At 45.1% G+C, this 27,462-nt stretch overlaps 1 pseudogene; it reads right to left on the reverse strand.

The window, feature by feature from the left end:
- Positions 1-13,742, reverse strand: part of LOC137326870 (uncharacterized) — a 45,069-nt pseudogene extending 31,327 nt beyond the window's left edge.
- Between the last annotated feature and the right edge of the window lie 13,720 nt (positions 13,743-27,462).

A 27,462-nucleotide genomic window follows, 5' to 3' on the forward strand; every position in this document is an offset into this window, starting at 1 on the left:
GGGAGAGAGCGAGACCAGAGCGGGGATATAAACAGCGCGGAGAGAGCGAGACCAGAGCTTACTCTGAGAGCGAGACTCTGAGACCAGCGGCAGAGTTCGGGGTGACGTCACCAGTCAGAAAGTGACGCGGCACAGGGGAGGCAGCTGATTGGTGAGTAGGTTCAGGTGAGTATTTCTACCATTTTACTGTAAGTAAAGTAATAAGAAAGGGAAGATCTGCAGGTTTTATAGCAGATAGTGTTTTTTTTTTAGTGAACCTAGGTCCCTAGTATAGTTAACATTTTCTAATTTCAACGTAATTTAAAAGGGGTAACTAAGCTAAGGCAAGTCATGGCAGCAGACCTCGCACCCGTGATATGCTCCTCCTGCAAGATGTGGGAAGTCATGGACACTACCAGTGTCCCTGCCGACCATGTGTGCGGGAAATGTGTCCACCTGCAGCTACTGACCGATCGTATCTCGGAGCTGGAGCTGCGGGTGGACTCACTGTGGAGCATCCGCGATGCAGAGAAACTCGTGGATAGCACGTTTAGCGAGTTGGTCACACCGCAGGTAAAGGGTATACAGGCAGGAAGTGAATGGGTGACCACCAGGAAGAGTAAGAGATGCAGGCAGGTAGTGCAGGGGTCCCCTGTGGCCATCCCCCTCTCAAACAGATATGCCACTTTGGATACTGTTGGGGGGGATGACTTATCAGGGGAAGGCAGCAGCAGCCAACTTCCTGGCACCACGGGTAGCTCTGCTGCACAGGCTGGGAGGAAAAAGAGTGGCAGAGCTATAGTGATAGGGGACTCAATTGTAAGGGGAATAGACAGGCGTTTCTGCGGCCGCAACCGAGACTCCAGGATGGTGTGTTGCCTCCCTGGTGCAAGGATCAAGGATGTCTCGGAGCGGCTACAGAACATTTTGGAGGGGGAGGGCGAACAGCCAGCTGTCGTGGTGCACATAGGCACCAACGATATAGGTAAAAAAGGGGATGAGGTCCTAAAAGCAGAATATAGGGAGTTAGGAGGTAAATTAAAAAATAGGACCTCAAAGGTAGTAATCTCAGGATTGCTGCCAGTGCCACGTGCTAGTCAGAGTAGAAATAGGAGGATATTTCAAATGAATACGTGGCTAGAGGAATGGTGCAAGGGGGAGGGATTCAAATTCCTGGGACACTGGAAACGGTTCTGGGGGAGGTGGGACCAGTACAAACCGGATGGTCTGCACCTGGGCAGGGCCGGGACCGCTGTCCTAGGAGGAGTGTTTGCTAGTGCTGTTGGGGAGGGTTTAAACTAAAGTGGCAGGGGGTTGGGAACCTGAGCAGGGAGAGAGAGGAAAGCGTAACAGGAAGGGACAGAAGGTATGGAGTAATAGGTAAAGTGTTAAAAAAGGAAAAAGCAGGAACTAAGCGTCACAAAACAGATTTGAAAGTTCTTTATCTGAATGCACGTAGCATTCGTAATAAAATGGACGAGTTAACGGCACAAATAACTACGTATGGGTATGATCTTGTGGCCATTACAGAAACATGGCTGCAGGGTGACAACGACTGGGAATTAAATATGCCAGGGTATTTAACAATCAGGAAGGACAGGCAGGAAGGAAGGGGAGGTGGGGTGGCTATGTTAATAAAGGAAGGAATCACTGTAATAGAGAAATGATATTGGGACAAAGCATCAAGATAATGAAACAGTTTGGGTGGAGATAAGGAATAATAAGGGAAAAAAAACATTAGTGGGCGTAGTATATAGGCCTCCTAATAGTTGCAACTCTGCTGGAAGAAGTATTAATCAGGAGATAGTCGGGGCATGTAATAAGGGAACAGCCATAATTATGGGGGATTTTAATTATCATATTAACTGGACAAATCAAATTGGGCAGAGCAGCCTTGAGGACGAGTTCATTGAGTGCATCAGGGATGGATTTCTTGAGCAGTATGTAACTGATCCTACAAGGGGGCAGGCAACCTTGGACCTGGTCCTGTGTAATGAGTCAGGATTAATTAATAATGTCCTAGTTAAGGATCCCCTTGGAACGAGCGACCACAACATGGTTGAATTCCATATCCAATTAGAGGGTGAGAAGGTTGATTCTCAAACAAGCGTACTGAGCTTGAATAAAGGAGACTATGATGGTATGAGAGCGGAATTGATTAAAGTGGACTGGGAAAATAGATTAAAGGGTAAGACGGTACATGAGCAGTGGTGTTCATTTAGGGAGTTATTTTACAACTTTCAAAATAAATATATTCCACTGAGGAAAAAAGGGTGTAAAAGAAATGACAGCCACCCGTGGCTAAGTAAAGAAATCAAGGATAGTATCCGACTAAAAACAAGGACATATAAGGTAGCCAAACTTAGTGGGAGGATAGAAGATTGGGAATTCTTCAAAAGACAGCAAAAAGTAACTAAAGGATTGATTAAGAAAGGGAAGTTAGATTATGAAAAGAAATTAGCAAAAAATATAAAAACAGATAGCAAGAGTTTCTATAGTTATATAAAAAGAAAAAGGGTGGCTAAGGCAAACATTGGTCCCTTAGAGGTTGAGACCGGGAAATTAATGGTGGGAAACATGGAGATGGCAAAAATGCTGAACAAATATTTTGTTTCAGTCTTTACAGTAGAGGACACTAAGAATATCCCAACACTGGACAAACAGGGGACTCTCGGGGGGGAGGAGCTAAATACGATTAAAATCACTCAGGAGATGGTACTCAGTAAAATAATGGGACTCAAGGCGGATAAATCCCCTGGACCTGATGGCTTCCATCCTAGGGTCTTGAGGGAAGTGGCAGTAGGGATTGTGGATGCTTTGGTGATAGTTTTCCAAAATTCCCTGGACTCAGGAGAGGTCCCGGCAGATTGGAAAACTGCTAATGTAACACCGTTATTTAAAAAGGGTAGTAGGCAGAAGGCTGGAAATTATAGGCCAGTTAGCTTAACATCTGTGGTGGGTAACATTTTGGAGTCTATTATTAAGGAGACAGCAACGGAACATTTAGATAAGCATAATTTAATAGGACAAAGTCAGCATGGCTTTATGAAGGGGAAGTCATGTCTGACAAATTTGCTTGAGTTCTTTGAGGATATAACGTATAGGGTGGATAAAGGGGAACCAGTGGACATAGTGTATTTAGACTTCCAGAAGGCATTCGACAAGGTGCCACATAAAAGATTATTACTTAAGATAAAAAATCACGGGATTGGGGGTAATATTCTGGCATGGGTGGAGGATTGGTTATCGAACAGGAAGCAGAGAGTTGGGATAAATGGTTCATTTTCGGACTGGCAACCAGTAACCAGTGGTGTTCCACAGGGGTCGGTGCTGGGTCCCCAACTCTTTACAATCTATATTAACGATTTGGAGGAGGGGACCGAGTGCAACATATCAAAATTTGCAGATGATACAAAGATGGGAGGGAAAGTAGAGAGTGAGGAGGACATAAAAAACCTACAAGGGGATATAGACAGGCTGGGTGAGTGGGCGGAGATTTGGCAGATGCAATATAATATTGGAAAATGTGAGGTTATGCACTTTGGCAGGAAAAATCAGAGAGCAAGTTATTTTCTTAATGGCGAGAGACTGGAAAGTACTGCAGTACAAAGGGATCTGGGGGTCCTAGTGCAAGAAAATCAAAAAGTTGGTATGCAGGTGCAGCAGGTGATCAAGAAAGCCAACGGAATGTTGGCTTTTATTGCTAGGGGGATAGAATATAAAAACAAGGAGGTATTGCTGCAGTTATATAAGGTATTGGTGAGACCGCACCTGGAATACTGCATACAGTTTTGGTCTCCATACTTAAGAAAAGACATACTTGCTCTCGAGGCAGTACAAAGAAGGTTCACTCGGTTAATCCCGGGGATGAGGGGGCGGACATATGAGGAGAGGTTGAGTAGATTGGGACTCTACTCATTGGAGTTCAGAAGAATGAGAGGCGATCTTATTGAAACATATAAGATTGTGAAGGGTCTTGATCGGGTGGATGCAGTAAGGATGTTCCCAAAGATGGGTGAAACTAGAACTAGGGGGCATAATCTTAGAATAAGGGGCTGCTCTTTCAAAACTGAGATGAGGAGAAACTTCTTCACTCAGAGGGTGGTAGGTCTGTGGAATTTGCTGCCCCAGGAAGCTGTGGAAGCTACATCATTAGATAAATTTAAAACAGAAATAGACAGTTTCCTAGAAGTAAAGGGAATTAGGGGTTATGGGGAGCGGGCAGGAAATTGGACATGAAGCTGAGTTCGGATCGGTCAATGCCCTGTGGGTGGCGGAGAGGGCCCAGGGGCTATGTGGCCGGGTCCTGCTCCGACTTCTTGTGTTCTTTAGATTTGTGGTTGGGATCAGATCAGCCATGATCTTATTGAATGGCGGAGCAGGCTCGAGGGGCCGATTGGCCTACTCCTGCTCCAATTTCTTATGTTCTTATGTTCTTATGATATGCTGATAGGGTTCGATGAAGAGGGGTGGGAGGAGGCTCGTATGGAGCATAAACAGTGGCATGGACAAGTTGAGCTGAATGGCCTGTTTCTGTGTTGTAGATTCTATGTAACTCTATGATGGTAATAAATCAGTTAATCTTTAAGAATACATAGGGTTTCTCTCTTCACTCATAACATGAATATAAAACAAAACATTAAATTCATTGATGGAAAAGAAACAAATTTTCCTAAAATGTTATTTTTCTACATTAAAATATTTTGTTCTAAGAAAAGAAAGGAAGACTTGCATTTAAATAGCGCCTTTGATGATCTTTACAGCCAATGAAGTACTTTTGAAGTGTAGTCACTGTTGTATAATGTAGGAAAGATGCAAGTTCCACTTCCAGCATGCTACTCGTTGGTCAGGAGGTCCGAATAAGATGGTGAGGTACTTGTACTCAGTGATTGTCTTTTTTAATCTTCCCTCCCTCTAATTTTTTTTAAAGTGAACTTTGCTGCACTGTTATCAGCTGGCAACTATTTCTCACTCAACGTCTGTTCAGAAATAGAAGATAAACAGGCTTCTCAAGCACCAGGGAAGCAAGTAGGATGGTGGGGGTGGGAAATGCAGCTCCACACTCTAGAGGCATACAGGAAAAACCACCAATACAAAGTACTTTTCTCCCAGGCTACTAGCAGCAGTGTTCAGGGGACTGATCCCCAGTTCCGGGAGACTCCTGGCCAATCCTGGAGGGTTGGCAACCCTAGCTTAAACACAAGTGTACGAATAGATAGGCCAGAATTAAACAAGTTCTCATGCAGGCTGACTTCTTGAAGAATTTTACAAGGAGGGTTGCTTCAGGGGTGGTCACACATGAATTCCCAGGTCGTTTCTGGAAGTCCACTACCCAATTTTTCATCATATTTATTAATAACTTGGATGGAGGAATAGAGAATTGTATATCCAAGTTTGCAGGTGACACTGAGTTAGGAGGGACAGTAAGTGGTGCAGATTGGAGCAGGAACTTGCAAAGAGACATCGACAGATTAAGTGAATGGGCAAAACTATGGCAGATGGGAGTTCAATGTGAGCAAGTGTGAGATCATCCGATTTGGACACAAGAAAGATAAATCGGAGTATTTTCTAAATGGTGAGACACTAGGAGCTGTAGAGGAGCAAAGAGATTTGGGAATCATTAAAAGCTAGTAAACAGGTACAAAAAACAAACAAAAAAGTGAATGGAATGTTGGCCTTTATCTCATGGGAGCTGGATTACAAAGGGGAAGAAGTTATGATTCAGTTGAAAAGAGCCTTGATCAGACCCCATCTGGAGTACTGCATTCAGTTTTGGACACCGCATCTCAGGAAAGATATATCGGCCTTGGAGAGGGTGCAGCGCAGATTCACAAGAATGACATTGGGGCTGAGACGGTTAAATGATAAGGACCCGTTACATAAACTTGGCTTGATTTCTTTTGAGTATAGAAGATTGAGGGGTGATCCAATCAAGGGCCTGGAGTTTCCGCTTTGGGCACAATCGATATTTCGGCACAAATTGCGCCTGAAAATTGCGATGGCGCATTTTACAGCACGTTTCAACTCAAATGCATTAACATAAAGACAAATGTAAAATCTGCCATGAATCTGTGCAATTCGGCAGCTTAACATAGCGTATTCGTTTATTTATTCTTTTTGCAATCAAAAATATTGGTTGATGTATTTAAGAGATGTATTTAAGAGTGGTAACCTGGTGCAGTTTAATTAATACAAGTGAAAATTAGTTTATCATTAAAAATAAGCATTTTTAAAAAAGGTGTGCAGTCCTCTGCCTGTGAGTAACCTGATTTAAAATCACTGAAAATGACTCAAAAAAACTATATTGAAGCATTTTTAGTTCCATTAGTGTACACTAGTCATTTTCTTAGTAAATTAATATTTTTTAATATTTAAAAACATTTAAACCGTGCCCACTAGTGCCTTTGTGCCTAAGAAAACTGGCTTAATTTTAAAACCCTCCTTGAACAACCGCAGGTTGGTGCAATCGGTGGAAGCTCACCATCCTCGTTGTTTCGAGCAGGGGGACGGGTGTGGCCAGCTTTGTGGGCGGGGCTAGCTTCTATGCGATTTTTTTTTAGCCAGCGCGAAACATCAAAGAAACTGAAATTCCACAATGTTTTCCACTGATTCGGCCGGATTGCGCTGAAAAACCTAGTGCAACCTAGTGGAAATTCTGGGCCAAGGTGTTTAAAATGGTAAAAGGATTCGATGGGGTAAATATGGAGAAACTATTGCCTCAGGTGAGGGAATCAAGAACAAGGGGGCGTAATCTTAAAATTAGAGGTAGGGCATTCACGAGTGAAATCAGGAAGCACTTTTTCACACAAAAGATAATAGAAAACTGGAACACTCTCCCTCAAAAGGCTGTGGGATGCTAGGAGATTTGGAGCTTTCAAAACTGAGAAAGACAGATAGATTGTTGTTAGGTAAGGGTATCAAGAGATATGGAGCAAAGGCAGGTAAAAGGAGTTGATTTTGCTTTTTTTATTGATCATATGGAAATAAGATACAGCATATTAAGGGAATGAAAACTTCTGATTTAGATTCCTCCAGAGTTTTTTACATTCATTTTGTATGATGCAGCTTCACATTTTTTCAATCCATTATGCATGCACTCATCTCCAAAACAGTGAATCTAGAAATATCCCAATCGAGTGTCGGATAGCGAAGTGGCCAGGGTTTTGACTCTGAGCCGGGAAGGGGGCGGTGGGGTCGAATCGCGAACGGGAAACCTGGAAGTATGAGTTTTCCGGACGTCCTTACGATTTTGATCTCAGTCGGATAGGAGCAGAGCAAGGAAGAGGATGTGAAAAGGTAAGTGTTCAGGTAAGTCTTAGATTGTATGGATGGGGGGCACGGGTGGGCATGGGGGAGGGTCAGTCACTGGGCCGGGGGGGGGGAATTGGGGGTCATGTGAGGGGCAATTGGGTATCAGTCACCGGGAGGATCAGTCACCAAGGGGGGCGGTCGGTCAGGGTCATCGCGGGGGTCCATGATCATTTGGGGGGGTTGGAGGGGGGGGGGGGGGGGGGAGTCCACGATCGTTGGGAGAGAGGTCGCCGCAGGTAGGCTTGTTGGACCTGGGGGAAGCACTTCTGTTTCTCCGGGCCCACAAGCTGTGTCAGAAAGGTACTTACCTGCAGTTTCAGGCCTTCTCGCCTCCTCTCACGCGGCATGAAGGAGAAGGCCCGGGAATCCCGGCCCCCAGGGGTTGCAGTCGCAAAACCTGAAAAAATGGAGGCCCACAGCCGCCTTGAAAGGTTTTAGTGACCAACTCTCCTCCTCAGCTCCTCGGCCCACCCCGGTGAAAACCAGAAATGGGCGGGTTGGAGGCGGGTCTGAAATTGTTGCAATTTTCAATGTTCCCGCGGCCAACCCACCCGTTTTCCCCAGTTAAAATCCTGCCCCATGACTTCAAATCAAATTCATGGCAATTTGAGAATTTGAAATAACAAACTAGTACCAGTAAAATTGACCATTAGCTGTTGGATTGTCATAAAAACCCAACTGGTTCACTAACATCCTTCAGGGAAGGAAACCTGCCATCCTTAGGCGGTCTGGTCTGTATGTGACTCCAGTTCCACACCAACGTGGTCAACTCTTAGCTATCCTCTCAAGTGGCCTAGCAAGCCACTCAGTTATAACTGGGGGTGGGCAATAAATGCTGACCTTGCCAGCAATGCCCACATCCCAAGAATGAATTCACCTCATTCGGATGAAATTTCTGTAATTACCTCTAGCGGTTTGAGTAATACATCACAGCATTTTCATCAGTTTGTCAGATTTTAGAGGGGATGGTTCATAACTGATTGGTCTCAAAACTCCTGGTTAATTCATAAGAAAGACCAAAATAACAAACGAATGAATTAATTACTGATAAGATATTGGTCTACTTTAACACAGTAACAAAATTGAGGAAAATTGAGGATTATTGTGGCTATACTGAAGATTTTCTTTTATTTTAGATTCAGAAAAAAATTGATAAAATCCTCAACAGAGAGTTGTAGCTAAAGTGAAAGCTCTTGGGATAAAAAAGGAAGTAATAAATTGGCCAAGTTGGCTAAATAATAGGAAACAATGGATATTGATTAGTGATTAATAGTAACAGCTCTAATTGGAGACCAGTGACCAGTAGAGTGCCTAGGAATCGGTCTCAGGGCCTTTACTATTCACAATTTTTACTAATGAGATTACTAATGAGAAACTGGATTATTGCACCATGAGTTGGATAAGGTCTTAGAATATCCCCAGGTACCCCTTTGGTAACTCTTACTTTATTATGAAGCAATAAGGAGGTTTTAAAGAGGCTGTAATCTTCTAGCATCTCTTTTCACCTAACCAAAAACTTTTAATGTAGTTTTCCCTTTTGGCTTTCAGCCAATGATTGAAATGCAGGATATCAATAAAGTCTTCTTTTCCCACCTCCAGTACAATCAGAATGTACAATGTAAGAAGAGTACATAGTGCAGAGAATGTGTCCCGTATGTCCAATAACCCTGGCAATAACGGTCAGCTGGAACTATCCACATCGGGGAAAGTATATTGTTCGAGAACTAGCAGTTTAAATATATTGAGAATAATGTATACCTGGGGAGTGATAAAGCAGTCATCTCACTCAGCAGGTTATAACAGTCATCTCAACTCCATGATTAGATTTCAGACATGAAAATTCTCCCTGGTATTGATTTGTAATACATAACATTTAAATTTATGTGGGGTTTAATCTGTTGTTGGTCAGAGCACTCCACATCGTGGATGTCTAATGCATTCACACAAAAGGGATAGAAATTGTGACATCTTTACTGCAATGGATTACTGATTTACAGTAACTTTACATTAGTTGGAGATACATAGGGATCTACAATATGGATCAATCTTTTGGACTCAATCCTCTCCAATTTAGTGCTGATAAGTAATAACACAATTTTAAAAGATATCAGACAGTTTGAAAAAACACTTGTGCATATTAAAAAATACATTTAACATTGCAAGATTATAGTACAGCCAATAATGTTGTCCATTTTTAGACACTAGTAAATGCATTCTAGTTTGTCATGAAAAATTCTGAATAGTCTATTTTGTTCTCTTTTACTCTCCACTTCCTAACAAGGTATTTGTTTTGTTTTATTTCACTCCATTTGCATATGATTCAAATATGAGCTGCAAGCAATTTATCATTTTTCTATTACAACTATTATTGATATTCTTCTGTGCAGTTAGATTAGGTTGTTATGTTTTCAATTTACAACCTAACAGGAGTCCTAAGAGTTTTTAATAATTTATTGCTATAGCATATGATAAAGGTCTTGGTAATCAATAGTGTGGCAAATGGACATACTTGCATTTTAACTTAGCATCTTGAAGATATTACTCTATTTCTATCAGCATGCGATCTGTTGTGAGGCTGTGAAAAAGAATTTGTGAAAAAAAAGGTTGTGAAAACTAAGCCTGTGAAAAGGAGTTGTCATTTCCTACTGGAAGCTCACTACCACCTTCTCAGGTCAACTAGGGACGGGCTATAAATGTGGTCTTGCCAGTATCACTCATTCCTGAGAATAAATGAAAAAAAAGTTTGTAAATGTATTTTCTCATATTTTAAGTTGCAGGGTCATGAATTTATAGGAAAATTTTAATTCTTTGAACTTATCAAAGTTTGATTCATGCAATTTTACAGTATCCAATTTCAGTAGAAAATTAACTTCATCTAGAAGATGTATTTGGTATCCCGAAACGGTGATTTCATACAGACTGCTATGATAGTTTATTTGCTGATTGCCTATTGCAGAAAACCTCATTATCCTCTGGTACAAGTCACATGATAGCATACACCTTCATGTCCTATACCACTCTTTTTTACTGCCCTTTCGTCCCTGCTGCCACCATTCTTGTTGAATCTACTATGTACTTAAAATATTTTACTATAGACTAAAAATATTATTTTAAAAATGTATAGTTACTGACTTGAATTCACTGCAGACTATATAAGAGCTTTCCTAACCTTCATTATCAGCTCAAGTTTTGCTCTAAACATAATATAAGAATTGCTCAATTGAATTACTGGCCTATAAGAACCTCCCAGCCATTCTTTATCCTATATATCTTCAGCCTTTTATGCAACTTTAATGCATCACCGGCACACAGTGGCTGCAGTGTGTACCATCCACAGGATGCACTGCAGCAACTCGCCAAGGCTTCTTCGACAGCACCTCCCAAACCCGCGACCTCTATCACCTATAAAGACAAGGGCAGCAGGCACATGGGAACAACACCACCTGCACGTTCCCCTCCAAGTCACACACCCATCCCGACTTGGAAATATATCGCCGTTCCTTCATCGGGAGCTGGGTCAAAATCCTGGAACTCCCTTCCTAACAGCACTGTGGGAGAACCTTCACCACAGGGACTGCAGCGGTTCAAGAAGGCGGCTCACCACCACCTTCTCAAGGGCAATTAGGGATAGGCAATAAATGCTGGCCTCGCCAGCGACGCCCACATCCCATGAACAAATTTTTAAAAAGTATTTTACACAGTATGTTTCGTGTCATTTGAGTTTCTCCTACCTGCATGAATCATCTGTGTAGTCCACTACCAAGAAACACGGATAGTTACTGAATAATTGAATGAATGAACTTGCATTTAAAACACATGGAAACACAACTACCTAGTACCTTTTGAAAGTGCATTAAAGGACACTATTCATCTACAAAACGATGGCTCCAATTTTAACTGTTGGAAAACCAGATCTTTTGTTGTACCAGAAAGTTGTGTAAATAGGATTCAAAGTTAAAAGAGGAGCTCAAGCCTTACGTCCCAACAGGAACGACTTCCTAAGGCTCTTATGAATTTTTAAATAATTGTGCAAATAAATTTAAGCTACAAAGTAAATAATATTTAGATCACATTTGCATGAAATTAAATTAAATATAAAACGTATGCTTATTATACGAAATGTCATAGATAAATCAGTAGCCTTTGAGTATTAGGTTTGCTAGCCACTCCTCGTGTCTACAGCTCTGTTGTTATATATTACCCCTAATTTAGTCTCATATGACATGTGGATAAGAATGTTGGTAATACAAAAAAAATCCATAGGAGCAAAGTTCAACTTTATGGCAAGTGTAGTATCGGTAACAACTACTGGTGCAATCAACATAATAATCATTTTTACAATTCACAGACATAGGCCAGAAATTTCCTCAGAGCTGCTATTGCTCCACTGATGTAGCCTCACCAGAATTGAGGCAGAGGCCCACTTTACATGTGTAAACAGGTTTCGGCTTCACTTTTGAAGAAGTTACGGCATCGAAGCAACAGCAGCTTGGAGGAAATTCCTGACCATTAATTCCACAGCTGTTTTTGTCAGAACCTTAAGCTTATTTTAACCATTTTTAAATGAAATTTACAAAGCTAGTTCTTAAAAAAGATTGCAACTTTGTCAGTGGAATTCAATTTCATATATTACTGAACAACTTTGAACACTGTAGAGCTAAAATTTAAGGTGTTATTTAGAAACAAAGCTTTGGAGCTGGGTGGTTCAGAGGATTGCACACTGGCCGTTCAACTCTGCAACCTGGGTTCAGATCTACCACAGACTGATGGAATGAAAGTCCCCTCTGTCTGATAGTGGTCATGAGCCTACAGCACAAAACTGCCCTTAATTTTGCACTAATTGACAAACATTTACCTGAGGAAGGAGGAAGCCTCCGAAAGCTTGTGAATTTAAAATAAAATTGCTGGACTATAACTTGGTGTTGTAAAATTGTTTACAATTGTCAACCCCAGTCCATCACCGGCATCTCCACATCATGACAATCTCATTCAGAGAAGCCATAGAATGGAATAAAATGCCAGTAAAGAGTGTTCTTCTGAGGTTGAGGCTGAGGCAGGTGCTGTTAGAGCAGAGTAGAGAGAGCTGCGCATGGCTGTGACTATTTGCATATGGCTGTGCTATACCTGATCTGGTAATACTTGATACTGACACGGGGGGTACATTTTAACATACTGGCGGGATCTCAGCAGGCAGTGGGAGGGTGGGGGATCAATACGTGCGTGGGAAACACGGAAAAAAATTCTGTTTATTTTCTTGAGTGATCGCGTCAATTGAAGACTCTTAATGTGACTTCTGGGTTTCATCTCTCTAAGCTGCACACCCGAATGACGAGCTGGGACCTGGATTATTTAAAGGGCCATTGCAACCACGGGTTTTGAGGGAGAAAGACGAAATCAGCAAATGTGGAGCAGCAGCAGACGAGGCCAGCACTCTTCGCTGGAGTTGCTGGGCAAACATTGTACCCAGCAGACAAGAGGAAGCGCCCTGCCTCTGCCTCCAAGAAGGCCTGGCTCGAGGTGGCAGAGGAGGAGACCAGCAGGTGCACCGTCTCAAGGACTTGGACGCAGTGCAGGAAGCGCTTCAATGACCTAACCAGGTCAGGAAAAGTGAGTACAGTTACCGATTCACCTGCATTTTGTGGTGCACATTACCCCCCCAAAACTCTGTCCCGCCAAGTCTACTCCATCACATCAGTCCTCACACCCACTTAAGGCTCAGTGTCAAGATGCCTTCACTTTCTGTACACTTCCTCACCTCCCCATTTGTGCACCCACCATCTCACTCACCCCAATCCTGATGCAATATGATGAATCTGTCTGATACTCTCCCTCTGATGCATTTGTTTCATTGTCAGCCTGACCCAGATCAATGCATCCAACGGGTAACCCCATCACTCACTCACATGTCTGTTCTTTCTCCACTTGGAGAAGTGAGCGCAAAATGCAAGGGACTGGAGTCTGACTGGAGAGAGGCCACCACAATTAGTGGCCCTGACAGAGGTGGAGGAGGATGCCTTGAAGCTCAGCTGGACGCTGGAATGCCTGGCTGTTGCAGATGCCGAGACTAGCATCCCACAAATGTCTGGTGACAGAACTTTAACATCCCTCACACACAACATGAATTGATATTATCAATGATTGAACTGTTGCACACCTCAGGATGCTCATTGCAACATCACTTCTGCGATGATTCTTAATATTGTTGTATGTTCTCTTCCAGGGCCTTCCAAGGAATGTTGAAGCAGCAGACTACCTGGATGAGGGTGAGTACTCAGAGGAGCTCCTTGCCTCTGAGGGTGCACCTTCATATCATAGCAAGCCATGCACCAGCACAGATACTCACACCTCGGTGGGTCCTATTAGACAGTTAGTTGGGTTGCCACCTGGTGATTCACCACTCACAAGTGAGCAAGAGCAGACACCGGTAGCAGGGACAGCTCTGGAGAATCCATGTCCTCTCCAAACTCTGCTCAGCTGAACGCACATGCTAAACCCCAGGCGCCATCCTTGAGAAGAAAAATGATCGAGGTACAGATGCACCTTTGCGCGGTACTGGAAGATGTGGCATTCACACGCTCCACAATAGTGGAGAGGATGGAGGAGTCCAATTCCATTGGTGGAATGGTGGCGCAGGTGAGTGCGGGAATGGCTGCGATGGAGAGAATGGCAGCCTCCATAGAGCTTCAAGCACAGCTCACAAATGAGACTATTCGGGCCCTGACAATGGCCGTGCAGACTTGGGGTGACCCAACATTCTGCTGCCTTAAGCAGGCAGACAGATACTTTAGCACTGGCCTTACAAGGCATCACAGATGTCCTCCAAGCTGTTGTCCAGCACAGCGGTAGGAGCGATGTGGCCATGGCCCTGGAGAGGGACGATGGCGAAAGGGGACATGGAAGTGGGGGCTCCACTCAAAGCGCTCCCACGTCTCACCCATTGCCCCCACCCCACCCCCTCAACCGGTACCCGCAATGCTGCCTCCCCTCCCAATGGCTGAGTCTGCCCCTGCACAGGTGCAGGTGGAACAGTCTTTGGCTGTACCCTCAAGGGCTCCAAAACCCAGAGGGCATAGGCCAAGAGCATCTCAGCAGTCAGGGCAGGGACCTGAACAACCTGCTACTATCGCTGCTGAAGCCATGGGATGCGCCCCATAGGAGAGGAAGGCGAATGTTTTGTGATCTCCAAGAGTATGCACAAGGGTGTCTGACTAAATGTCATGTTTTTCATTTCTCTTTGTTTTTTGTTACATTCACAATAAATGTCATATTTGTCACCACCACTGCCATGTTTTGTCCATTCTTGAGTCCCTTTCATGAAAGGGCCCTTGCATGTGTCTCATCATGAACGGCAAGACTTGATGCCACCCATTGGGCACGTTTACAATGGTGTGTGTGTGGTTGTAGGACTGTTTGGGGCAACAGGGTAGGGGGGAGTTCTGGGACTGGTTTTGGTGGTGGTGGTCGTCGTTCCAGGTGGTCTGAGTATTTCACTATCTTCAATTTGTAAATCTCTTGATGAGAATCTATCAAAAAAAAGTGACTCCCTGGCATCATGGGCAGCCAGGTGTGCCGCTGCTCTGCCGATGGGTTGCCCATTGTCCTCCTCCTCATCTTCTTCAACGTTGATGGCAGATGTGGGTGTTTCATGATGGCATGGGACCTCATCCACCTGTAACTCTCTCTGTTGAGCGATGTTGTGCAGGAAGCAAAACACGAGTATTATTCTACACAACCTCGCCGGTGAGTACTGACGGGATTCCCCAGATTAATCCAGGTACTTGAAGCGCATCTTGAGCATTCCTATGGCTTGTTCAATAACAGACCTGGTGGTGATGTGATTGTTGTTATACTGCTACTGTGCCTCACTGGTGGGGTTTCTCGCAGGTGTCATGAGCCACATCTGCAGGGGGTATCCATTGTCTCCAAGGAGCCAACCCTTAAGTCTGTCTTGTGCATGGAAGAGGGCCGGGATGTTGGATTCGTTCAAAATGAAGGAATCACAGCAGTTGCCAGGGAATTTGGCACACACCTGCAGAAAACTCTTCCGGTGGCCGCAAACCAGCTGCGCATTGATGGAGTGATATCCCTTTCGGTCGATGAACATTCCTGGCTCATGTGCAGGGCCTCGGATTACTATGTGTACGCAATCAATTGCACCCTGTACCCATGGGAAGCCAGCCAGAGAGTGAAAACCCACTATCCTCTCAGTCTGGCTGATGTCGCCCGTGGGGAAGTTGACATAGTCCGATGTCCTGGCAAACAAGCCATCCGTGACCTGTCATATACACTTATGTACAGACGACTGAGAGAGCCTGGTGATGTCACCGTTGGCTCCCTGGAAGGATCCGGAGGCAAAGAAATTGAGGATGACTTTAACTGCGAATGGGCAATGCGTGGCTACTAGGCCCAGCCGGGAGCAGCTCTGCATAAAGGAGCCAGCAGATGTCTGCGACCACCTGGCGACTCAATCTGAGCCTTTGTAGGCACTGTTCCTCAGAAAGGTCCAGGTAGCTAAGCCTCTGCTGTAGCCCTCTCATGTGGGTAGTGCTTCCTGTGACCTCGGCTCCTCTATTGGTTTCCTCTCTGCTCTTCTGCAGATCCTTGTGGCGCACCTCTGTCTTGTGGAGCTGCAACTCCCAGAACTGCAGGCCTTACCTGCCGCATATGGTGAGGTGCCTCCTCCTCAGATGTACTGTAGAATAAATCCATTGTGCCTCCCCGCCCATCCTGATGTCAGTTTGAGGCGGTCCAAAATGCAGGTAAATATGTGTGAACACAATAATTCTGAGTGTGAAACAAGAAATCTCAGTCTAAACACAAAGAACTCCCAGCCAAAGGTTTGTCTGAGAGAACTGATTGCCCTGCTGCAAAAACTCACCTTTTCGTCACGTGTCAATCACTGGTTTAAAAGGTCCAAATGGCTGCCAGCTGCAACTCACCTCCATTTCCATGACATCTTTCACAGGCCACGGAAGACACATTCAGAAGCAGTTAAAATGGCTTGTGTAGCTCAAAGCACAAAAATTCAACATCTTTAAGTACTTTATGTAGCTCATTTGGCCCTTTAAATATCATCCCGCTTCGGGTTTCAGAAGCGCGCGCGCACCCAGACGCGTCTGAGTAAAACATGGAAGTCAGCGGGTTGGAGCTGGGATGAGGTCCTGCTCCCAAAACGGAGAATTTTCATTGCCCGCCCACTCACAATCCACCCATTCTTCTGGACTAAAATTTACCCCTGGGTGCCTGAAATGAGAAGCTCCATTCTTACCACAAACATTCCTTCACTTTGATGAACACATAAATTAACAAAACATGTTCCTCAACTGACCAAAAATTAAATCCACCAAAATCTTATACAGCAGCTCAAATAATATTAAATAGCAAGGATTTAAATCAACAGCCCTAAAAGTTGAGAGCCCAATATTTTGCAATAGAAACTACAGTGTAAAAATTACTTTTCAGTCATTACTTGTTTTACTTTATACCAGAACTAGCATTTTTCTAATAAGAAAAACTCTCGCAAGCAAAGAACAAACATACTTGTCATTGATTTTGGCATAAGATAGCAGTAGGAGCATGTTGACTGAGTAACAAGTTGTCAAAATATTTGAGTAAGTCAAGGAGTTTTTTTTTAAATCCAGGCTGTTGCAAACACAAATACATTTGCTATACTTTGTGCTTTTGACAATTAATTGTAATTTGCTTTTTCTTTTTCCCAAGCAGCACAAAATGCCTTTATTTTCTCCCTAAGCCACCCACTTCCAGGCTTCCAACAAAACTGCTTTGATCTGGTGACTGGGAGGTGCACGATCTGTATCCCATTATTGTCAATGTTCAGCACACTGGAGCTAACCATTCTGCAACAACAACAACGTGCATTTATATAATGCCTTTAACGTAGTAAAACATCCCAAGGCGCTTCACAGGAGTATTATCAAACAAAATTTGACGCCGAGCCACATAAATCGATATTGGAACAGGTGACCAAAAGCTTGGTCATAACAATATAAATCCAGATGATCATCACAAAATATCTTTCTCCATTGCTAGATTTTTAAAATTTAAGTTACTTAGCAATTGGCAAGATTAATTATTTTTGGACTGTACCAAATTAATTTAAACTCATCAAAAACTTTTACTCAACCCTTGAGTCCTAAAATGAATAAAATATATCTTTGGTACAGATATGCAGCTCATCGGTGGAACAAGGAACGACAATTTGCATTTACAGTCTATAGCGCCATTAATGTAGGAAAACGTCCCAAGACGCTTCATAACATAATCAGGCACAAATGGACACCGAGCCAAAGAAGGAGATATTAGAATGGGTGACTGAAAGCTTGGTCAAAGAGATAGGATTTAAGGTGGGTCTTAAAGCAGGAGAGAGATAGAGGTGGAGAGGTTAGGGAGGGTATTCCAGAGCTTAGGATCTAGATTGCTGAAGGCACAGCCGCCAATGTAAAGAGAGGAACAGACCACAAAAGATCTAATGCATTAATAAAACAGAAAGAAGAAATGATGGATCAGAGATGGAGAGATAACTGCTTGCAAGCTAATTAATTGCTTTGTTTTCCAGCCTTCCACACCTAAAAATGTGCGACCTTCTGGCTTTTGGCAAATAGCATCTTACAGCTTGAAACCAGCACACAGTAACAATAATCTAATGGAAAAATTGTGCAGGATACAAGGGTCCTCAAGCACTGATAATCAATTCAGTGTGTGTGACACTAATGCTTAGCTGGAACACCAGAGGACTCTTAATATTGCTTTGAAGTAAGGCGATGAAATTGATGTAAACAAAGTAGTTATTTCCACTTATGCAATCAAATACATGGCAGCTTATAAAGAACTGCCTAAAAGCTTTTCAATGCTTCTCTTTGATCCTTTATCAGAGTATTTCTAACTGCACCAGGTAAAACCCGAAACTGAAAAAAAGTTTACAAAAAGATCTCAGACTCAGACACTCGAAAACTGCAATTTTATATATGTGTTCAATAACCATGGCCCTGATTTTAGAATGAAGTAGCGGGTGCGTTGGGGACAGGGGGGCTCCGAAAATCGGGGAAATCCCGAGCAGGTTCGGAACCTGGCTCCAACCTGCAGACTTCTGGGTTCCCCACTGACGTGTCTGGGTGTACGCGCGTGCCTCATGAATGTGGAAGTCCCACCGGCAATTAAAGCCGGCGGAATGATACTTAAGAGAGTTATTTAGATACTTGAAGTACTTAATTTTGTGCACATTGAGGCAGGGGTTCGATTTTCAAACATCCTCAGCATGTTTCCCGTGCTGTGGGAAACACTCCATGTTCCACCAGATGAGTTTCAGCCAGCAGCCAGTTGGACATTCAAATGCTTGTTTGACAGTTATTGCAGCAGGGCACTCAGTTCTTTCAGACAAACATTTGGCTGGGAGATCTTTGTATTTTCACTGAAAATTCTTAGTTCAGAATTCTTCTGTTCACATATTTACCAACTTTTCAGACCCCCTCAAACTGACACCATCAGGATGGGGGGGCACCATGGTTGCATTCACCAGCGTGTCCAAGGACGAGCAACATCACCAGCCTAGCCAGGCATGGCGCATGCTTCTGCCACTTGCAGCTCCACAACACAGTGCTGCGCCACAGGCACCTGCACAACAGAACAGGGGGCAACAATAGAAAACGCGATGTCGCAGGAGGCACTACCCTCGCCAGAGGGTCTACAGAACAATGCTCAGCTTCCTGGACCTCTCTGAGGAGCAGTGCATACGAAGGCTCAAAGTGAGTCGCCAGGTGGTCACAGACATCTGCAGCCTCCTTCATGCCGAGCCACTCCTGGCTGGGCTGAGCGGCATCTCATTACCAGTCGCAGTTAAAGTCACCACTGCCCTCAACTTCTTCGCCTCCGGATCATTCCAGGGTGTCACCGGTGATATTACCGGGGTATCTCAGTCGTCTGCACATAAGTGCATAAGGCAGGTCACCGATGGCTTGATTTTCAAAGTCTTGCAGTACGTCAACTTCCCCATGGACAACCTCAGCCAGATGGAGAGGGCAGTAGGATTCCACCCAATCAATTGCACCCATATAGCAATACGAGCACCTCCACACGAGCCAGGACTGTTCATCATCAGAAAGGGGTATCACACCATCAACGTTCAGCTCGTTTGTGACCACTGTAAAAGATTCCTTCACATGTCCACCAAATTCCCTGGCAGCTGCCTCGATTCCTTCATTTTGAGGGAATCCAACATCCCGCCCCTCTTCCACGCATCGAACACCCTCAGGGACAAGGGATATCCCCTGCACATGTAGTTCATGACAACTCTGAGTAATCCCATCACCAAGCAACAGCGTCGGTATAATGATAGCCACATCGCCACCAGGTCGACAATTGAGCATGCTATAGGGCTGCTCAAGATGTGATTTAGGTGTCTTGATTGTTCTGGGGGAGTGCTTCAATACACACCAGACATAATGGAACGCATTAGGAAGATGGTAGTGGTTGTTGGAGGCCAAGCATCTCAGCCCCAGGGCATTGCTGCAGAAGTTCCTCAGGGCAGTGTCCTAGGCCCAACCATCTTCAGCTGCTTCATCAATGACCTTCCCTCCATCATAAGGTCAGAAATGGGGATGTTCGCTGATGACTGCACAGTGTTCAGTTCCATTCGCAACCCCTCAGATAATGAAGCAGTCCGAGCCCGCATGCAGCAAGACCTGGACAACATCCAGGCTTGGGCTCATAAGTGGCAAGTAACATTCGCGCCAGATAAGTGCCAGGCAATGACCATCTCCAACAAGAGAGAGTCTAACCACCTCCCCTTGACATTCAACGGCATTACCATCGCCGAATCCCCCACCATCAACATCCTGGGGGTCACCATTGACCAGAAACTTAACTGGACCAGCCATATAAATACTGTGGCTACGAGAGCAGGTCAGAGGCTGGGTATTCTGCGGCGAGTGACTCACCTCCTGACTCCCCAAAGCCTTTCCACCATCTACAAGGCACAAGTCAGGAGTGTGATGGAATACTCTCCACTTGCCTGGATGAGTGCAGCTCCAACAACACTCAAGAAGCTCGACACCATCCAAGATAAAGCAGCCCGCTTGATTGGCACCCCATCCACCACCCTAAACATTCACTCCCTTCACCACCGGCGCACTGTGGCTGCAGTGTGCACCATCCACAGGATGCACTGCAGCAACTCGCCAAGGCTTCTTCGACAGCACCTCCCAAACCCGCGACCTCTACCACCTAGAAGGACAAGGGCAGCAGGCACATGGGAACAACACCACCTGCACGTTCCCCTCCAAGTCACACACCATCCCGACTTGGAAATATATCGCCGTTCCTTCATTGTCGCTGGGTCAAAATCCTGGAACTCCCTTCCTAACAGCACTGTGGGAGAAACGTCACCACACGGACTGCAGCGGTTCAAGAAGGCAGCTCACCACCACCTTCTCAAGGGCAATTAGGGATGGGCAATAAATGCCGGCCTTGCCAGCGACGCCCACATCCCGTGAACGAATAAAAAAAAACATGACACAACAGAGAGGGGTGCCGCTTGAGGAGGCCCAATCCACATCTGCCATCCATATTGAGGAGGAGGAGAAGGAGGAGGAGGAGGAGGAGGAACCCATGGGCAGAGCAGCGGCTCACCTGGCTGCTCGTGAGGCCAGGGAATCACTGATATGTGAACGGTTCTCCTAACATCAGAAAGTGTTAAGAGTCCAGTCCTCAGACCACCTGGATAGAGCAGCGCCAACACCAGTCCCCCACCTCTCCCTGCACAAAACAGTCCTGCAACTACACATACACCCACTGTAAAGTGACCCAATGGGTGGCATCAAGTGTCGCTGTTCATGGTGAAGCTCATGAAAGGGCCCTAGCGCAAAAGCTAGTCAAGAATGGGCAAGACGTGGCAGTGAGTGGCAGACAATGGTGAGAATGATAACATTTAATGCAACTTTAACCAAAACCAAATATAAATGAAAAACATGACCATCTATCAGACACCCTTGCGCATACCCTTCATGCTCACAAATCCTTAGGCTTCCTCTTCCTACCACTTCTACATGGTGCCTCCACTGTGGCTGCAGCAGAGTTAGTGGCAGGTTGCTCATGTTCATGCCCTGACTGCTTAGATGTTTTCGGCCTATGCCCTCCGGGTTTTGGAGCCCCATGAGGGCCCCTCCAAAGACTGCTCCACGTGCACCTCTGCAGGGGCAGACTCGGCCACCTGGAGAGGAGGCAGCATTGCGGGTACTGGTTGAGAGGGAGGCAACGGGTGAGAGGTGGGAGCAGTTTGAGTGGCGTCCCCACTTCCATGTCCCATATTGCCATCATCCCTCTCCTGGATCAGGCCCATATCACTCCCACCAACCTGCTGGAAAACAGTTTGGAGGACACATATGAGGTCTTGGAAGCCCAGTTGTAAAGTATCTGCCTACCTGTTTAAGGCGGCAGAATGTTGTTCACCCTGAGTCCAAATGACCGTTGTTAGGGCCTGATTGGACTCATTTGTGAGCCATGCTTGAAGCTCAATGGAGGCTAGCCTTCTCTCCATCGCAGACATTCCCGCACTTACCTGCCACACTATCTCAGACACTTGCTCACGTCCCTGGAACAGTATGTCAGAGATTCGCTCCTGTATCTGTGCCACCGTTCCACTAATGCAGGAGTTGGACTCCTCCATCCTCTGCGCTATTGTGGAGAGTGCACCTGTTCCAGTACATTGCAAATGTGCTGCTGTCCCTCGATCATTCTCCTTTTAAAGGATGGACCTCAGAGTTCAGCATCTGCATCGAGCTGAGCAGAGCCTGGAGAGGAGTGCATCCACCGATGCGTCTCTCCACAGCTGCCCCTGCCACCAGTGTCTGCTCGTGCTCACTTGTGTGTGGTGACTCATCAAGTTGCCAACCCAACTAACTCACTACTAGGACCCACCGAGGAGTGGGTATCTGTGCTGGTGGATGGCTCGCTATGATGTGACGGTGCACCCTCAGATGCCAGCAGGTCCTCTGAGGAATCGCCATCTGCCGTCACTGCAGTCGTTGAAAGGCTTGTAAGAGAACAGAAGGCAATATTAAGCGTCATCACAGACGTGTCATGTTGTGATGAGCATACTGAGGTGTTGAACATTGCAAGCATTGTTAACATCAATTCATATTGTGTGTGATGAATGTTAAAGTTGTGTCACCAGACGTTTGTGGGGTGCCAGTCTCGCCATCCCTGATTGACAGGCACTCGAAGGTGCAGCTGATCTCCAGCACCTCCTGCTCCCCGTCTATGAGGACCACTATTTGTTGTGGCCCCCCCTCCAGTCCTCACGCTCCCGCGTGCATTTTGTGCTCTCTTCTCCTGGAAGGGTACAAAGAACTGACATGTGAGTGAGTGATGGTGAAGTGGCCAACCGATGAATGCATTGCTTTGGGTGAGGCTGACTGTGAAAGAGGTGCATCAGAGTGCGAGTATGAGACAGAGCAATCACATTGGATGAGGATTGGAGTGAGTGGTAGTGACTAATGGGGAGGTGAGAAAGTGCAGGTAAGTTGAGGATGAGCCTTAAGTGGGCGTGAGGAGTGATGTGATAGTCTTGGCAGTGCAGAATGAGTTGGGGTGGGGGGGCGCGGTGATGTGGAACATAGAATGTAATAGAATCAATAAGTGTACTCAATTTTGATGACCTAGTTAGGTGTTTGAACCGCTTCCTACACAGGATCCAGGTGCAGGAGATGTTGCTGCTGCTGGTGACCTCGTCGGCCACCTCGAGCCAGGCCTCCTTGGTGGCAGAGGCAGGACAATTCCTCCCTTCCGCGGGGTAAAAGACTTCCCTCCTCCTCCTCACCTCGTCCAATAGCTGTTGCAGTGAGGCATCGCTAAACCTTGGAGCAGTCTTGCCCCTGTGCTGCTCCATTGTGATTTCTGGGTCTTTGCTCCAGCAAAAGCCTTTGGAGCAATGGCCCTTTAAATAGAGCTTCTCCAGTTGACAGCCTGTGATGCGGGAGCACAGCTTTCGAATGGCAAACCCAGAAGTCATGTTGAGTGGCACCAATTCACTTGCGATTGCATGCGAAACGGACATATTTTATTAGTCCGGTTACCCACGCGCCCATTCACCCCCCCCCACCCCCCCGCTGCCATCCCGCCTCCATTCTAAAATCGGGGTCCATGAGTTTGCTGAATTGGATATATATGGACAGGAATTCCTCTGGTTGGTATGTGCAATGACTGCTTAGATACCTTGGTGCAAATTTCTCTGATATTTCTAGAAAAACCATAAAACATGCCCTAACAAAATGGGAAATCTTCACTAATACATTTACAAAGTCATTATGCACAGAGACCAGAGGAATTCTTATGCCCCAATTTATACATCTTGGTGACCACCTCAGCAATTATATAAACTAAAACTGATGAAAGAGGCCTCAAAAAAATCAGATGAACAGGAACAAAATGGGACCACACAATGCTGAAATTGAGTCAAACCAGATGTAAGCCAATTCCCAGTGCAAGTCCCAACCTATTACACATTACAAGATTCCACAAATCAATATGGCCAGCAGTTTGCTGATCGACACACTTTGAGCCCATTTTTCCATTATGGAGCACAAACAGAAATCTGAATGCTAAATTGTACTTAGCAGCACATTTGAGCTATTCTTAAAATCTTAAAAATTTACTGTTGCGTACCTGCCAAGATTTTTCTTCAAGCATTGATCTAGCAACAGCAGCATTTTCTTTAACTTGATAGCAAAGTTCCTTCAATTTTCCTTCGCTGGGCCCTGCATCAAATGCCGCTGAGAGGATAACAACAGGTAACAAACCAGAAAGTGTGCAGATCAGAGCACGTGCCCATGTTCGTCTATTTCATGGTGCACCACCAATTATGTTCATCCTTTAATTTGTTTTTCCTTGCCAATTTTCTCCCTCTCCAAATAGCATTAACTCCTTGATGGAGCATGGTTCCACGGATACTGGTACCTCATGTAAGTAACCATTATTTCTGTATCAAGCTTGGCAGTTAGCAGCAAGCTACTGAACTCTGAGAGGCAACAGAACAGAGTCCAATTTTGTCCGCATCCAACAGCCATAGCATTAGGGGCTTGGATGGAGAGAAATTTGTTGAGTGTATTCAGGAGGAATTTCTCATTCAGTATGTGGATGGCCCGACTAGAGAGGGGGCAAAACTTGACCTCCTCTTGGGAAATAAGGAAGGGCAGGTGACAGAAGTGTTAGTGAGGGATCACTTTGGGACCAGTGATCATAATTCCATTAGTTTCAAGATAGCTATGGAGAAGGATAGGTCTGGCCCAAAAGTTAAAATTCTAAATTGGGGAAAGGCCAATTTTGATGGTATTAGACAGGAACTTTCAGAAGTTGATTGGGAGAGTCTGTTGGCAGGCAAAGGGACGTCTGGTAAGTGGGAGGCTTTCAAAAGTGTGTTAACCAGGGTTCAGGGTAAGCACATTCCTTATAAAGTGAAGGGCAAGGCTGGTAGAAGTAGGGAACCTTGGATGACTCGGGAGATTGAGGCACTAGTCAAAAAGAAGAAGGAGGCATATGACATGCATAGGCAGCTGGGATCAAGTGGATCCCTTGAAGAGTATAGAGATTGCCGGAGTAGAGTTAAGAGAGAAATCAGGAGGGCAAAAAGGGGATATGAGATTGCTTTGGCAGATCAGGCAAAGGTGAATCCAAAGAGCTTCTACAAATACATAAAGGGCAAAAGGGTAACTAGGGAGAGAGTAGGGCCTCTTAAGGATCAACAAGGTCATCTATGTGCGGAACCACAAGAGATGGGTGAGATCCTGAATGAATATTTCACATCGGTATTTACGGTTGAGAAAGGCATGGATGTTAGGGAACTTGGGGAAATAAATAGTGATGTCTTGAGGAGTGTACATATTACAGAGAGGGAGGTGCTGGAAGTCTTAACGCGCATCAAGGTAGATAAATCTCCGAGACCTGATGAAATGTATCCCAGGACGTTATGGGAGGTTAGGGAGGAAATTGCGGGTCCCCTAGCAGAGATATTTGAATCATCCACCGCTACAGGTGAGGTGCCTGAAGATTGGAGGGTAGCAAATGTTGTGCCTTTGTTTAAGAAGGGCGGCAGGGAAAAGCCTGGGAACTACAGACCAGTGAGCCTGACATCTGTAGTGGGTAAGTTGTTAGAGGGTATTCTGAGGGACAGAATCTACAGGCATTTGGAGAGGCAGGGACTAATTAGGAACAGTCAGCATGGTTTTGTGAGAGGAAAATCATGTCTCACGAATTTGATTGAGTTTTTTGAAGGGGTAACCAAGAAGATAGATGAGGGCTGTGCAGTAGACGTGGTCTACATGGACTTCAGCAAAGCATTTGACAAGGTACCGCAAGGTAGGTTGTTACATAAGGTTAAATCTCATGGGATCCAAGGTGAGGTAGCCAATTGGATACAAAATTGGCTTGACGACAGAAGACAGAGGGTGGTTGTAGAGGGTTGTTTTTCAAACTGGATGCCTGTGTCCAGCGGTGTGCCTCAGGGATCGGTGCTGGGTCCGCTGTTATTTGTTATTTATATTAATGATTTGGATGAGAATTTAGGCGGCATGGTTAGTAAGTTTGCAGATGACACCAAGATTGGTGGCATTGTGGACAGTGAAGAAGGTTATCTAGGATTGCAACGGGATCTTGATAAATTGGGCCAGTGGGCCGATGAATGGCAGATGGAGTTTAATTTAGATAAATGTGAGGTGCTGCATTTTGGTAGATCGAATCGGGCCAGGACCTACTCCGTTAATGGTAGGGCGTTGGGGAGAGTTATAGAACAAAGAGATCTGGGAGTACAGATTCATAGCTCCTTGAAAGTGGAGTCACAGGTGGATAGGGTGGTGAAGAAGGCATTCAGCATGCTTGGTTTCATTGGTCAGAACATTGAATGCAGGAGTTGGGATGTCTTGTTGAAGTTGTACAGGGCATTGGTGAGGCCACACTTGGAGTACTGTGTACAGTTCTGGTCACCCTATTATAGAAAGGATATTATTAAACTAGAAAGAGTGCAGAAAAGATTTACGAGGATGCTACCGGGACTTGATGGTTTGACTTACAGGGAGAGGTTAGACAGACTGGGACTTTTTTCCCTGGAGAGTAGGAGGTTAAGGGGTGATCTTATAGAAGTCTATAAAATAAAGAGGGGCATAGATAAGGTCGATAGTCAAAATCTTTTCCCAAAGGTAGGGGAGTCTATAACGAGGGGGCACAGATTTAAGGTGAGAGGGGAGAGATACAAAAGGGTCCAGAGGGGCAATTTTTTCACTCAAAGGGTGGTGAGTGTCTGGAACGAGCTGCCAGAGGCAGTAGTAGAGGCGGGTACAATTTTGTCTTTTAAAAAGCATTTGGACAGTTACATGGGTAAGATGGGTATCGAGGGATATGGGCCAAGTGCAGGCAATTGGGACTAGCTTAGTGGTATAAACTGGGCGACATGGACATGTTGGGCCGAAGGGCCTGTTTCCATGTTGTAACTTCTATGATTCTATGATTCTATGATCTACATAGGCAGAGATCAGTGGACAGAAACCAAAGTGGACCCTGTCAGGAAAATGGGATTAAAGTAATTAACTCTACATAAAGCACTAGAACCTGCAAAGGCCCATAAAACTGAATGGCTGTGATGCAATTTCTATAATTCTATTTTGCTCTCTCTAATCCAGGGCTACCGAGACCAAATGCAGTGCCCCACATGCTGACCCAGCTGACAGCAGGTAACTCAGCACAAGGAATCAAACCTAGAACCTTTCTGGTTTGTATGGATTAACTACTCACTAGATAAACTTGTGAACCATTATGTCTTAATTTTTAAACTTGGTCTGCACCAAGCTCTCCTTCATACTCATTCTGCAGTGTGCACTTGGGAGGAGAATGCTGCTGAATACTGTATAAGGTTCATAGCAGCAAGCGTGGCCTATTGAAACTGGTAGGCCCAAGCCACACCCGATATTGAGCATTGGGCCTCATTTAAATGGGACGGGCAAGCTGCAGACCGCTGAGTCATAGTAACGGCCTCAGGTAAGTCCTGGGGTGGGGGGGAGGAGACAATCGGGAGGGGGCCAGGAGGGAGCCGGCAATTATCCTCATTCAGGTAAGTTTTTATAAAAAATACTTATCTTTTTGATGGTGGCCTCCACTGGTCCCTTTAAGGCC

Source organism: Heptranchias perlo, chromosome 11, assembly GCF_035084215.1.
Source record: "Heptranchias perlo isolate sHepPer1 chromosome 11, sHepPer1.hap1, whole genome shotgun sequence".
In the NCBI taxonomy this organism is placed as follows: domain Eukaryota; kingdom Metazoa; phylum Chordata; class Chondrichthyes; order Hexanchiformes; family Hexanchidae; genus Heptranchias; species Heptranchias perlo.